Consider the following 9,927-nt stretch of genomic DNA (forward strand, 5'->3'; position numbering starts at 1 on the left):
TTTATTTAAACTTCGTTTGAATAAATTATTAAGAATAGAAAAATAATAATATTTATTCTCATTCGTGCGTTGCACGGGACCTAACCTAGTAACTTTTACTAAAGTAATAACCGCTGAGGTCATTACTGTACACATGGCAGCCTCACAAGAAAAAAAATTCCTCTAAAATCTAAAGATGATGTCATTAATCTATGTTTTTGCATTAAATTAATTCATTAGACGCGTTAGAATTTAATTTACACGCATTCCAAATTCTAAAATTAATATTGCACCACCACTTTCCATCTCTCTCTCTCCCCCTTATTATTGAAAATTAGAATTAGCATTATTATTATCTGATCTTCTACCTTTCATTCTTCTTGCTCTTTTATCAAATGTATAAATTGCATTTTTCTATTCTCTGTTAAATTATGTAACTTCGTTATTCATAATTTTGATTGCATTAATCTATTATTTTTTAAGTAACGGAGTATACTACAAGTACATAAACCGAAAAAAAAAGTTTCAACAAATCGTGTATTGCACGGGTGCTAACCTAGTAATGAGTAATATTATCCCAACGACTACCAGATGACCCGGTGTCAATCTTGATAATCGATACTAGCATTAACGATCGCTACACATAAAGAAATGTGTATTCATATACTATCGACGTGGTTAAAGTTAGATTAACCCAATTGCATTAATGATTTAATCATCAAGCTAAGCTACCTGCTCGTTAAATTTAACCAAAATCCTCCAATCTTCGATCCTACCAAAAGAATTTCATTTAGTACAAGGATAGAGATAAGTCTTCAATTTTAATGGAAAAATTAGATCAAAACTTATTTATTTATTTAATACACTAGGTGGTGTATCATGTTTATTTAATGCAGAACTATAGTAAACAATAAAACATAAAGATAAAAAACCAATAAAGAAGAGAGTGGAGTAAAAGACATACTCCCTCCGTATTTATTTAATAGATACACTTAATCGGACACGGGTATTAAGAAGAAGAATTGAATGAAATAAAGTAATAAAACAAGTGGGGTTGTGTTTTAGACAAATTCTACCTAGGGTTGAATTCGTCGAGGGGAAGGGGTGCTAACAATCCGAATGAGCAAGACAATATAAAGATGATGGGAACAAAGGTGGAAAACTCTTACGGAAAGGGGAAGAGGGAGTATATTATTATCAAGTGTGGTAGTGTATGAATCCGTGTCTACAATGAGCAATAATCTGCTATTTATACATGAGTAATTGAATTGCAATCATAAACACCATTATTAAACCAAGGATTGATTTCAGGCTTGCATTTTATAATTGTAACCGTTCCTTTACTTTAGCCGTTTCTCTTGATCAATGCCCATAGCCTTTATTACTTTCTTGATGGCTATCACATGACCCGTTGAATGGTCCAACTTTCCACGTCACGAGGAGGGTATTTTTCCGCCCAAACAATTGTCTCTGAACCCATTTTCTAATTCTTCCGAGAAGCTCAAAGGAGAGAATGGGTTTAATCTTCAAAAAGGAAGGAAAATAACTTCCGGAATCCTTTCCAACCGGTAAGACTGTTAGGTTATGATACATATGACAATTCATAAATCATGCGGAAACAACCATTAAGCCAGGAATACATATTATTTACACATAATCATTTAGCACAGTTTAGATGCATACTCTTTGTTGCGTGCCTTCCCTAGCTGCGCCCGAACCGAACAAGAACAAGAACAAGTCTTTAGGACTCCAAGTGTCGTCCCTCCGTAGATAGTCCACAGCACGTCCGGATCCGCCTTAAGATTGACCAACTAGAATCGCCCTTAAGGTACTATTATTTTCGGCACTTTTAGGCAAATGTGTGACTGAATTTTTCTCTCAAAAACTCACTTTGAATACTTGAAAACTCGTTGTAAATATGTGACCCTAGGCACCTATTTATAGAGTTATGGAAAAGGATTTGGAATCCTATTAGGATACTAATTTATTTAATTATAATCTTACTAGGACTCTAATTAAATAAACTAAATCTTTTAGGATTAGATTTAATCATATGACGAATCCCGGTAGCCTTAGGATTCGAGTAACACACTTCGAGTAATACGCTAGCACCGCACGCAGGCCTTGCGGCCCACGCACAGCGCCAGCCCACTCGTCGCAGCCCCGCGCGCGCGCCCAAGCTTCAGCTGGGCCTGGCTTTTGCGCTGGGCCTGGTCGTATGCTTGGCGTGTGGCTGTTGCGCTTGGCTTGCTGGGCGATGGCCCGGCTTCGTGCTGGGCCTTCGTCTGACAGGCCTCGTCCGATGCTAATTCGTACGATGCGCTTCCGATTAAATTCTCGATTCCGGAATTCATTTCCGATACGAACAATATTTAATATTTCCGATTCCGGAATTAATTTCCGTTTCGAACAAATATTTAATATTTCCGTTCCCGGAACTATTTTCCGATTCCGATAATATTTCGGATTCTGACAATATTTCCGTTTCCGGCAATATTTCCGATTCCGGCAATATTTCCATTTCCGATAATATTTTCTGATACGTACCATGTTTCCGTTTCCGGCAACATCTACGACTTGGATAATATTTATATTTCCGATACGATCCATATTTCCGTTTCCGGCAATATCATCGTTTCCGGAGTATTCTTTCTTGCCTGTGACGATCTCAGCTCCCACTGAAACCAAGATCCGTCGATTCCGAATATCCATAGATGGAGTATTTAATGCCTTTAAATACTTGATCCGTTACGTACTATTTGTGTGACCCTACGGGTTCAGTCAAGAGTAAGCTGTGGATTAATATCATTAATTCCACTTGAACTGAAGCGGCCTCTAGCTAGGCATTCAGCTCACTTGATCTCACTGAATTTATTAACTTGTTAATTAATACAGAACCGCATTTATTAGACTTAACATTGAATGCATACTTGGACCAAGGGCATTATTTCCTTCAGTCTCCCACTTGTCCTTAGGGACAAGTGTGCATTTCCTAATTCCTTTGTCGCTCGATGCTTGCTCTTGAACATAAGGTAAGAGTTGTCATCCTTATTATGTCCAGAGGTGTTCCTCGGTTTCAGAGTTCAACTGATTAAATAAACAGATAATCATAGCCTATGATTCATCCGAGCACGGCCATGCATTTCACAGTTTCTAGCTCTCCGAGTGGACTTGTACAACTTTTAAGCATCTCATCCCGATTTATGGGAGGACAATCCCAATCTTGCGATCTTGAGATTAGACTTCGTTTGATAGGTGATTACCTGAGCGTTGCCTTTATAGCCTCCTTTTACGGAGCGACGGTTGGTCAACGTCAAAGCAACCAGTTCTCAAACAAGTAATCTCAAATCACTCAGGTATTGAGGATTTAGTGTCTAATAATTTTAATGAAATTTACTTATGACAGATTTTCATCTCTTACAGTAAAGTTTCATAGGTCTTGTCCGATACTAGTCTTCCCAAAGTAAGTATCTATGCAAATGATTATGACATTGCCATGTCCACATAGTTCAAGAAACAGAACTACTAGTCATCTTGCATTCTAGTCGTCTAACGTTTTCTATGCGTCCAATTTTATAGAAAACTCCGACTAGGGACCATTTTCAACTTTTGACATTCAAGTTCACTAGATAGACATTTCTTAGTCACAGGACTGGTCCTGACAGTCTATCTTGAATATATCGTCAAATTGAAGGGACTCATCATTTAATACTAAACCAAGATTAAATGGAATATGAAAAATACATTTCATATATGATAAATGTTTAACCCCAAAGTTTTACAACCATGGGCCTCTAACCCATCTTTAAAAACATTTCATGGAATTCAAAGCTATGCTTGATTTCCAGTGCTACAATGTGAGTGTTGCTTCTCACTTGTTGCATAGGTTTAGTTATCATGCTTTGCCAATCTTAATATCCTTTCATCGAATGTTCTTCGAGATATGATGATAAGATCTTTTGAGTGTGTTTATTTTGTGATCTATTCCTTCTAGCTACAAGAGTAGTTCTACGCATCTTGCAATGAAGAACCATCAAGTCAGAAGACATATGATCTACCAAAGTTCAATGAAGAACTCATTAATATAAACAACTCTGTTTTATTGCTTCTTAGGCAATAAGTACTTTTACTTCAACTGTTTAGGTTGCTAGTGATGCTTTGTTTGGATTTACTTATCCAAGCAGTTCACAGACATGTGGAAGACTTTCCAGCTGTATCTTAGAACATAGAAATTAATATTTTAATTTCCCACGCAACAACTCATGGTCTCCAACCCATGTTGCCATTTCAAAACACGATGCTCTATAGCTCGTCCTTATCAATGGTTAACTCCAAGGGAATCTTGCTTGATCCTTTGCCAGTGTTTATGCGTGTAGCATCAATATTTAGCATATCTTTATTTCCTTGAATCAAGAACTATTCCTATGTACCTTTTTAAGTACCATAAGTATTCTTGATCTAAATCTAGTTGATCTTCACTTAGATCAATAGAGATTGGTATATGTTCGTCATGCCTAAAGTCATACGATACGTTTTTGGCGATCCTCATATTATATCATAGATGATAAATTCTTTTGCAGAATAATTCCCAATTGAATTCTATTCATGTAACTTTAGCTTATCTAGTTTCAGTAGATACTAAATTCAGCTAAATTCTTTGACATATAATATAGGTTAAGAATCTCATTTAGACTCTTTGATGTTTAACTTAGTAAATGCTTATACATAGTTCAAACATCCTTTACTTAGATTTATTCACATGAGTCGAATATTTCCAATGGAGACTTTCGTGTTTGATTTAGTAAATGCCATTACTTAATCCAAAACAATATCATAAGATCTTTGTAAATAGATCTTAATACCCAGTATGTACTAAGTTTCGCCATGGTCCATCATTGATGAATAATTTCAAATCTAAGTCATTAGCATTTGAATGTTATTTCACAATAGAGAGATATGTGTGTAATACACATAGGACCAATTAAGTTTTAAGTACTCCCACTAAACTTCTTATATATCTATAAGAATCATGTATATTTTATGAAACTAAAATACTTATTAGCTTCATTAAAATATAGTTCCAATTCCCAATTGCTTGCTTAAATCTGTACTTAGATTTTATAAGCTAGCTTTCCTTTTTCAAGCATTTATTTGGATCCACAAATTCTATGACATACCATGTACATATTATATTCCAATATTTGATTGAGGAATACGTTTTGTCATCCAATTGCTATATGTACCAATATGCAATCATTGCTTGAATATAGACTTGAGCATTACGATTATGCATGAGGTTTCAACACAATCCACACCGTGAATTTGCTTGTAACTTTTAGCAACTAATCTAGCTTTGTGTGTGAACACAATTCAATGTTTGATGGTTTTAATCCTTAAAACAAACTTGCAACCAATAGGTGTGAAACTATTCTTGCAAATCAACAAAATTTCAATTTTGTCATCAAAACATTGAGTATGTTTTATGGCCTTTAACCAATTAAACATATAGTCTATATATGGCCTCTAACCATTTTAGGGAATCTATATTTCGTCATAGCTTTCTTACAAGTCACAAACTCATTAATCTATATGATAATAGTTTGACTGCAAGTTGTAGGTTTCTTCACTATTTAATAGAAGAATCTCATAGTTTCATTGACCTGATCTCTATGTTTCTTCACTATCTAATAGAAGAATCTCATAGTTTCAGTTACTTGAATTCTATGCCTACTTGGGTATAGAACATCAAATAATAGAATATCAACAGGCACTTTGAGAGTCCTTTGAATATTCTATTCTCTTTGAAGCACTTGTAAAGTCTTCTAAGAGATGTCTATTCTTTAAAGCCACTTCTAAAGTCCTTAAAGAATAAGTTCGGATTTTCTGAAGCACTTCGAAAAGCCTCCGGAATGTCCGTTTATGTTTGTTGTTCGCCTCGAAAACTTTCGAGGTCTATTTTCTCCCACTTGTCATTTTGGAAACGAATTTCCAAAAGGATATTATTTCGAGCAAACAAACATTATGTTCTCAAAAATTCGTGGTAGAAACAATACCCTTGTGTCTCATTTGAATAAATCACAATGAAACATATATCTATACTTGGGCCTTAGTTTGTCGAATGACAAACACTAAGCTCCCACTGAGTTTTGCAACTCTCTAGATATATTTTATGAAAAGTTATTCTGAAATTACTTTTCAATAGCTTTGACGAATTTGGTTTAGTTTGGTGGTAGTTGAGCATTTTGTTTTAGAAATTATAGGAAAAGTCTTTGTGTCCATCATTGATCGAATCAAGTACTAATTGACTTCGATTATTCCAACGTAGATATGCCATATCTTATGGAGCTAGATTGTGAAATTACAACACACAATCATTGATGATCATATTTGGTCTCAAGTAATCATCAACATGAGCTAACCTAGATCTTTATGATTTCTTGCCAAGTGGATTTTATACTTCTGAATCTTTGAACTAGCCAAACAGATTCAACTTATATCACATTTGAGTAAATAAACCTATATTCACTCAAATCCATGTGAAATAATAAAGTCATAAAATCTTTCTTTAGCTTTGAACTCTATTGTCTAGGTGTTCTAACAATAGTTCATATCTTTTGTTACTTTCAACAAGTAAGACTAGTTGTCTTAAATTGATTTAGAAATCAATAAACTTTCAAAAGTCCATCAAAATAGAGCTTTTGAATGTTAACTTATTGATATGGTCTAAGCAACAATGCCAAAGATTAGTGGAACTCAAATCAAGGGGTTGATTTGAACCTAGTAAAGTTCTTTAAAGAGTTGTTTGTTTTAATCAAGCATATTGACTCAACCTGTAATTGACCATTTCATTCAAATAAACAAACAAATATTGTTTTTGTTTTTCTTGAATGTGAGTCTTTCTATGTTTGAAGCAGAAATTTAGGTATGCTGATTATGGAACAAAATAGCCATTAAGTTCCAGCCTTTGAAAGGACTTAAAACAAACTTAGATGGCCCTACAATTAATGTAGCAATGCCATGCTTCATTTCCCACTTGTAGGTCATTAGTGTATCCTAGCTTCCATTGTTTGAGTTATTACCGAAGTAAGAACCTCAAGCGGTATATGATACCAAGGAAGTTTGATTGCTAGGTCACTTCTCTTTAAACATAAACTTATAGGTAGAACCGGAATCGTAAATTCCTTTCATTTGTTCCTTTGTTTTCCTATTTCTTGTACCCTTTCTTATAGTCTTAAGAATTGAATTCTCTAGTGTTGACTTTTATACTTTCTTAGACATTCCAATGTCACCAACAAGGTTCTTTACCATTTTAATTTATGTTGAATATTAAGTTTCAACTAGATGATCTTACCAGAAGCTTCTAAAGTTCTCTAAGCATCGATCTATTCGAATGTCTAGGGACTAGACTCATTCGAGAATTAAATGGACAAAGATATTAGGTTGTTAACCATTGGTAAAGCTGAGCGTATTAAACTCAATGCTTTATGATCTCAAAACTACAATGTATTTTGAATGCACAAGCACCAATTGGTTTGCCATTCGACTTTGATGTTCGAAAACAACCATAAAAGTCGCTATAAGAAACGTACATTTTAAATTGCTCACTTTCTCTCATTTCCGTGAATCGTTCTTGGATTCACTACCAATCGAGGAAATTTACTGTTACCTTTCTAAAAGGATTTATTGCAGTGCAAGATATTTAATTATAAACAATAATAAAAACATACATTGAAGCATGCAAAGTCTAAACATTTATCATGAATAATAACTTGAAAATAAAAGCAATCATGCAATTTAAACAAGTCATTAGCATTTTATTCGAATTATGTGTTCCGGCAGGTGTGAATAAAATGATTCCAAGATCCTAAAATCATTGAAGAACTAAGCACAGTTTGTCGACTTAATCCTAAAACATCTTAGGTAAGCAAAAGCCTTTTGCTAATAGTCTAGAAACTATTCTTGGTTGATAGGTACGTCTAAGAACTTATTAGGTAAACCTATCGATTTTGCCACGACATAAAAGGACTCCTTACTTATATCGTTGAGTTTCACCAAAACTAACGTGTACTCACAATTATTTGTGTACCTTGCCCCTTTAGGACCAATAAGTAACACCTCGCTGAGCGAAAACTATTACTAGATTGATGTAAAGGATATCCAAGCAAGTGTATATTTTGGCATGGCACCTTTTAACTCAATTTTTAAGTTTGGAACTTAAGGCTCTTACTATGTTGGTTAGATTTTAAGTGAACTAAAATCCTTAATCATGCAACATAATCAAGCTTTTGATCTCATGCATTTTAAGACATATTTAAAAGCAATAAATAACTTAAAACATGCATAAGATAAATGTGATCTAGTATGGCCCGACTTCATCTTGAAGCTTTAACTTCAAAGTCCGTCTTGAAAATCTCCGTGGGAGGCACCATTTTCTTCAAATAGGATAAGCTATAATTAAAACTAATTACAACTATTTGATGGTACGCAGACCATATTTGAATTGAAAAACAACTTTGGTACTTTAGACCAATTACATTCAAATTAATGGTACGCAGACCATATTTTCTATCCTATTTGGGCCATACTAGTCACTTCATAACCTGCAAAACAGTACATATACAATATATACAATTCACCCATTCATTATCATGAATGGCCCACATAGCTGGTTAGTAAAACACATTATGCATCACATAAACATTTGCAGCAATTAATCAAGGGCACCAATAATCTACAAATTATTTAGTCCTTATTAATTCTAATCAAGTTGTTTTAACCTTAAGGATTTGTAGACCTACTCAAGAGTATATGACTAAAAAGGGCTCCCACTTAAACCAATAAATTCATATGCTTTACTAATTTTAAACATAAAAATGTATTTCTAGTCAAACCGGAAACATACAAATTTAATTAAAATTTAAAGCTCATATAAATTTATAATTGAATCCAAAAATTTAATTTAATTTCAGTCGTATTTAAATTAATTCATAATTTTAATTTTAGTAAAATAATTAGAATAAATAAAATTTATTATAATTACAATATTCAAAATTAAAATCCAAGAAAATAATTTAAATTATTAATTTTTAAATGAATTAAAATTACGTAAACTGAAAATTTCAAATTAAAATTTCAAAACGATCTAATCGTAACGCAACAACCCCACGCAACGCACGCCCATGGGCCACACGCACACAGCTGTGCGCGCAGCCCATGCGCTGCTTCGCATCGCTGCTGCTCACCATCGCAAGGCATGACGCGAGTTGGTGTTCGCTGCGCGCGCCAACGCTCGACGCACGAGCATGCTGCCGCAGCCCATCGCTGGGCGCAGCGCTCGTCGCACGTCGCAACACGCACCCGCACGCCATCGCTGGGCGCAGCGCTCGTCGCACACACAACAAGCACTCGCACGCCATCGCTGGGCGCAACGCTCGTCGCACGCACAACAAGCACTCGCACGCCATCGCTGGGCGCAGCGCTCGTCGCACGTAAAATGGCGCTCGCTGCGCGCGAGCGATCGATGCTTGGCGCAGCACTCGTGGCACGCGAGCTTACGCTCGCTGCGCGCGAGGCTCCGCACGCTTGCGCGAGGCAGTGCGCGCTGTGGCGCAGCTCGCTTGCTGCCCACACGCGACTGCTCGTGCCTTGCTCTCGCCCTCGCCCATTCGCCCATTGCACACAGCCCACGACACAAGGCAGGGCTGCTGCCTTGTGCTCGTGCACCATGGCCTTGCTCATTGCATTCGTACCGCATGGGCGATGAGCTCCCTTGCTCGTCGTCACATGCCCGCACTATACAACACCCCTTAAGGGTAACACGTAGCGTCCATTGCTTTGTGCGTGCAAGTTATATGAGCGAATCGCGTAAAAATTTAAAATTTATATTCAAAATTAATGACAAATTAATAAATAATATTAATTTCATAATTTTAGGGCGAAAAATCGAAA

The sequence above is a fragment of the Spinacia oleracea genome, chromosome 3 (genome assembly GCF_020520425.1).
Source record: "Spinacia oleracea cultivar Varoflay chromosome 3, BTI_SOV_V1, whole genome shotgun sequence".
Classification (NCBI taxonomy): Eukaryota; Viridiplantae; Streptophyta; class Magnoliopsida; order Caryophyllales; family Amaranthaceae; genus Spinacia; species Spinacia oleracea.